Here is a 6000-nt window from a genome sequence, read left to right as displayed (position 1 = left end):
GTGTATTTTCACCATTGTCTGTGCTGTAGCTCTATTGCTTTCTGAGTCCTCAAGTTTAGTTCCATCTGTCTTTGTCTCTTTCATTTGTGGAAAATGTTGTTTGTCTCCCATGATGCTGTCCTATAATTAGATATCAGAATTTGTGATATCTCCCGCCTTACCATTTCTACTTAGAATTAGCTTCCACTATTCTGGGTATTTTGTGATTCCCTTTTATTAATGCTTCTATAACCCCGTGAATAATAGTATTGGTATTTTCACAGTGATATAATTGAAACTTAGGATTGCTTCCAGTAGAATACCAATTACACACAATTAAAAACAAACAAAATTTTCATGAAGAGGCTGCAGTGTGGCCCAGTGAGTCACACAGTATACACTTCAGACCATACACCTTTTCTTGCAAGTCTTCCATGCCTCTGGTTTCTCTATACTGTAGACAATGTGTTTTTACTTATACTCTTCTTGGATATCCTATGGATGTGTTGTGTCATGGAGATCCTGCAGCTTTGAAATGCAGATCAGGGCTCCTCACATGGTCGTGCAGTTCATAGATGAAGAGTATGTTAGGGTAGGATAACTCATAGCACTGGTTCTGGGCCTGGGTGGAGGCTGCGGTTAGCCCACAACCTTTCCTCATCTAACCACTCAGGCAAGCTCCCCATCACTGCTCCAGTTAGTTCACCCAATACCACAGGCATACTGGAGAGAAGCCAATTATTCTGCTCTCATGCCCTGGCATCTGACTTACACACACTTGGACCACAAGGGACAGCTCTACTCTTTTTCCCCAGGTAAGATGACTGGCCTACTGTCCCCATTGCTGCAGTTGGTAAGAGCCTAACCCAGATCTTCTGTTCTTATGCCCCAAAGGCCAACTCTCCACCAGCTGAAGGTATCATATGCTAGGATAGGGCAGACATCTTTTCCTCACCCTTCCCTACACATGGTAGAAAAAGGTGGATGGACTCAGCTCTTTTGCTTTCACACCTTCAGGCCAGCTCACATGCACTTCTGCTAACAAGTTCAGCTCTACTGTGCTATTCAGTCCAGGAACAGGACTCACTCTCCTTAGAGCTACAGTTGGGGAGGGACAGGTCCTGGTCTCACTAGTATTGTAGACTGTGAATGGTAAGGTTAACTCTGTGTTAACCTATCCTGTTTCAGTGGTAACAGGAGCCACTGAAATCAATGTAACCAAGGCTGTGGAAGGGCCACGGGTCCAGATATCTCATTTGACAGTAGCTTAAGCCTGGAGGACACCAGGATTCCTAGTGGCAGCATTGGCCACTCAGATCTGTATGGCCCCAGCAGAAGCACAGTCCTTGGATATGAATATGGTCCTCGGTGATGGCTCAGATCCATACCTACTTCTGTGTGACCCTTAGTGGATACCCAGACCCGGGACATGAGCACAGATCCTGACTGTCTTTGAAACAGGGCCCACACATAGTCCTATGCTGAAGTCCAGGCCTGGATGTCTTATGGCCATTGTTGGAAGTGCAGATCACTCAGATAGGTGAGGACCCAACAGCACCATGTCCCCAGGTGGTGGCCCAGATTCCAGTCATCTGCAATGTCTTTGATGGCAACAGAGCCTGATATATAAATGCAGATCCTGGCTACAGCAGGGCCATGGATCCACATATGGTCCTCAGCAACAGTCCCTGCCCTGTGGCATCATGGTCCAAGGTGGCAATACATGCTCTTAAAACACACATGGCCCCTTTGGAGGCATGTTCCATTAACACCAACATGGTCACAGGTGTGACCCTGACTGCAGAGGGCTGCAAGGCCCTCACTGGTAAAAGGAGACATAACTATTCACATGGACAACCACATCTGTGTCTGGGCCATGGGCAAGACATGGACTATGGCAGAAGCCCAGACACGGACATCATCATGGCCTCAGGTGACAATCAGGCCATGGATTTCCTTCATAGTCCCTTAGTAAATGTTCTCATTTCCTGAGAAGCTTTAGAGCAGTATTCACATGTTTCTCATTAATTTGGTACACATAATCATTTCAAGAAATGTGTATACAGAGTGCTATATTGTAGGCATAGCTAAATAGTGACTACAAGGACATAGCTGGATACTTTTTTCATCAAGCAATGAAAATACAGAGAGTTGGCAACACCAACCACTTCCAAAGACTTGTGTAGCCTTGACTGCCTGAGAACTCACTATGTAACCAAAGCTGGGCACACAAGAGATCTGGAATTACAGGAGATTCTGGGGCTACCAGACAGTGAGAGACAACATTTGACCAAATAATTAGTTCTAAGACAGAAGAGTTGGAAATCAATTTTTATTCATGAAAATACAGTCAGTATACAAAATACAGAAGTAAAGGGAACAGTAAATATAAACAGTTTGTCAACTTAGAAAAATACAAAAACAACAACAACAACTAAATGAAGAACAAATACACAGAAAAATTCAAACCATAAAAAAGAACCATAAAAAAGAAAACTTTAAAAACTAAAGCAAACAAAACCCTACCAAAAAACAAACTAAATAAACTAAGGTATAGATTTCTCTTGCTACAGATTTAGCAGTGGGCTGCAAGGCCCTCACTGGTAAAAGGAGACATGACTATTCACATGGACACCCACATCTGTGTCTGGGCCATGGGCAAGACATGGACTATGGCAGAAGCCCAGACACGGACATCATCATGGCCTCAGGTGACAATCAGGCCATGGATTTCCTTCAAGTCCCTTAGTAAATGTTCTCATTTCCTGAGAGGCTTTAGAGCAGTATTCGCGTGTTTCTCATTAATTTGGTACACATAATCATTTCAAGAAATGTGTATACAGAGTGCTATATTGTAGGCATAGCTAAATAGTGACTACAAGGACACAGCTGGATACTTTTTCCATCATGCAATGAAAATACAGAGAGCTGGCAACACCATCCATTTCCAAAGACTTGTGTAGCCCTGGCTGCTTGATAAACTCGCTATAACCCAACCTGGGCACACAAGAGATCTGGAATTACAGGAGATTCTGGGGCTACCAGACAGCGAGAGACAACATTTGACCAAACAATTGGTTCTAAGAGTGAAGAGTTGGAAATCAATTTATAGTCATGAAAATACAGTCAGTTTACTAAATACAGAAGTAAAGGGAACAGTAAATATAAACAGTTTGTCAACTTAGAAAAATACAAAAACAACAATAACAACTAAATGAAGAAAAAATAAACAGAAAAATTCAAACCATAAAAAAGAGCCATAAAAAAGAAAACTTTAAAAACTAAAGCAAACAAAACCCAACCAAAAAAACAAACTAAATAAACTAAGCTACAGATTTCTCTTGCTATAGATTTAGCAGTGGGCTGCAAGGTGCTCACTGGTAAAAAGAGACATGACTATTCACATGGACACCCACATCTGTGTCTGGGCCATGGGCAAGACATGGACTATGGCAGAAGCCCAGACACGGACATCATCATGGCCTCAGGTGACAATCAGGCCATGGATTTCCTTCATAGTCCCTTAGTAAATGTTCTCATTTCCTGAGAGGCTTTAGAGCAGTATTGGCATGTTTCTCATTAATTTAGTACACATAATCATTTCAAGAAATGTGTATACAGAGTGCTATATTGTAGGCATAGCTAAATAGTGACTACAAGGACACAGCTGGATACTTTTTTCATCAAGCAATGAAAATACAGAGAGTTGGCAACACCATCTACTTCCAAAGACTTGTGTAGCCTTGACTGCCTGAGAACTCACTATGTAACCAAAGCTGGGCACACAAGAGATCTGGAATTACAGGAGATTCTGGGGCTACCAGACAGTGAGAGACAACATTTGACCAAATAATTAGTTCTAAGACAGAAGAGTTGGAAATCAATTTTTATTCATGAAAATACAGTCAGTTTACAAAATACAGAAGTAAAGGGAACAGTAAATATAAACAGTTTGTCAACATAGAAAAATACAAAAACAACAACAACAACTAAATGAAGAACAAATACACAGAAAAATTCAAACCATAAAAAAGAACCATAAAAAAGAAAACTTTAAAAACTAAAGCAAACAAAACCCTACCAAAAAACAAACTAAATAAACTAAGGTATAGATTTCTCTTGCTACAGATTTAGCAGTGGGCTGCAAGGCCCTCACTGGTAAAAGGAGACATGACTATTCACATGGACACCCACATCTGTGTCTGGGCCATGGGCAAGACATGGACTATGACAGAAGCCCAGACACGGACATCATCATGGCCTCAGGTGACAATCAGGCCATGGATTTCCTTCATAGTCCCTTAGTAAATGTTCTCATTTCCTGAGAGGATTTAGAGCAGTATTCGCGTGTTTCTCATTAATTTGGTACACATAATCATTTCAAGAAATGTGTATACAGAGTGCTATATTGTAGGCATAGCTAAATAGTGACTACAAGGACACAGCTGGATACTTTTTCCATCATGCAATGAAAATACAGAGAGCTGGTAACACCATCCATTTCCAAAGACTTGTGTAGCCCTGGCTGCTTGATAAACTCGCTATAACCCAAGCTGGGCACACAAGAGATCTGGAATTACAGGAGATTCTGGGGCTACCAGACAGCAAGAGACAACATTTGACCAAACAATTGGTTCTAAGAGTGAAGAGTTGGAAATCAATTTATATTCATGAAAATACAGTCAGTTTACTAAATACAGAAGTAAAGGAAACAGTAAATATAAACAGTGAGTCAACTTAGAAAAATACAAAAACAACAACAACAACTAAATGAAGAACAAATAAACAGAAAAATTCAAACCATAAAAAAGAACCATAAAAAAGAACCATAAAAAAGACAACTTTCAAAAGTAAAGCAAACAAAACCCAACCAAAAAAACAAACTAAATAAACTAAGCTACAGATTTCTCTTGCTATAGATTTAGCAGTGGGCTGCAAGGCCCTCACTGGTAAAAAGAGACATGACTATGCACATGGACACACACATCTGTGTCTGGGCCATGGGCAAGACATGGACTATGGCAGAAGCCCAGACAGGGACATCATCATGGCCTCAGGTGACAATCAGGCCATGGATTTCCTTCATAGTCCCTTAGTAAATGTTCTCATTTCCTGAGAGGCTTTAGAGCAGTATTCGCGTGTTTCTCATTAATTTGGTACACATAATCATTTCAAGAAATGTGTATACAGAGTGCTATTTTGTAGGCATAGCTAAATAGTGACTACAAGGACACAGCGGGATACTTTTTCCATCATGCAATGAAAATACAGAGAGCTGGTAACACCATCCATTTCCAAAGACTTGTGTAGCCCTGGCTGCTTGATAAACTCGCTATAACCCAAGCTGGGCACACAAGAGATCTGGAATTACAGGAGATTCTGGGGCTACCAGACAGCGAGAGACAACATTTGACCAAACAATTGGTTCTAAGAGTGAAGAGTTGGAAATCAATTTATATTCATGAAAATACAGTCAGTTTACTAAATACAGAAGTAAAGGGAACAGAAAATATAAACTGTGAGTCAACTTAGAAAAATACAAAAACAACAACAACAACTAAATGAAGAAAAAATAAACAGAAAAATTCAAACCATAAGAAAGAACCATAAAAAGAACCATAAAAAAGAGCCATAAATAAGAAAACTTTAAAAACTAAAGCAAACATAAAGAAACCAAAAAACAAACTAAATAAACTAAGCTACAGATTTCTCTTGCTACAGATTTAGTAGTGGGCTGCAAGGACCGCACCGGTAAAAGGAGACATGACTATTCACATGGACACCCACATCTGTGTCTGGGCCATGGGCAAGACATGGACTATGGCAGAAGCCCAGACAGGGACATCATCATGGCCTCAGGTGACAATCAGGCCATGGATTTCCTTCATAGTCCCTTAGTAAATGTTCTCATTTCCTGAGAGGCTTTAGAGTAGTATTGGCGTGTTTCTCATTCATTTGGTACACATAATCATTTCAAGAAATGTGTGTACAGAGAGCTATATTGTAGGCATAGCTAAATAG

At 40.5% G+C, this 6000-nt stretch overlaps 1 gene segment (V, D, J or C); it reads right to left on the bottom strand.

Moving 5' to 3' along the window:
- The window catches only part of LOC103161741, an 842827-nt gene that overhangs the window by 634592 nt on the left and 202235 nt on the right, over window positions 1–6000 (bottom strand).

Source organism: Cricetulus griseus (assembly GCF_003668045.3).
Source record: "Cricetulus griseus strain 17A/GY chromosome 1 unlocalized genomic scaffold, alternate assembly CriGri-PICRH-1.0 chr1_1, whole genome shotgun sequence".
Taxonomy (NCBI): domain Eukaryota; kingdom Metazoa; phylum Chordata; class Mammalia; order Rodentia; family Cricetidae; genus Cricetulus; species Cricetulus griseus.
This window is presented reverse-complemented; position numbering and strand designations above follow the sequence as displayed.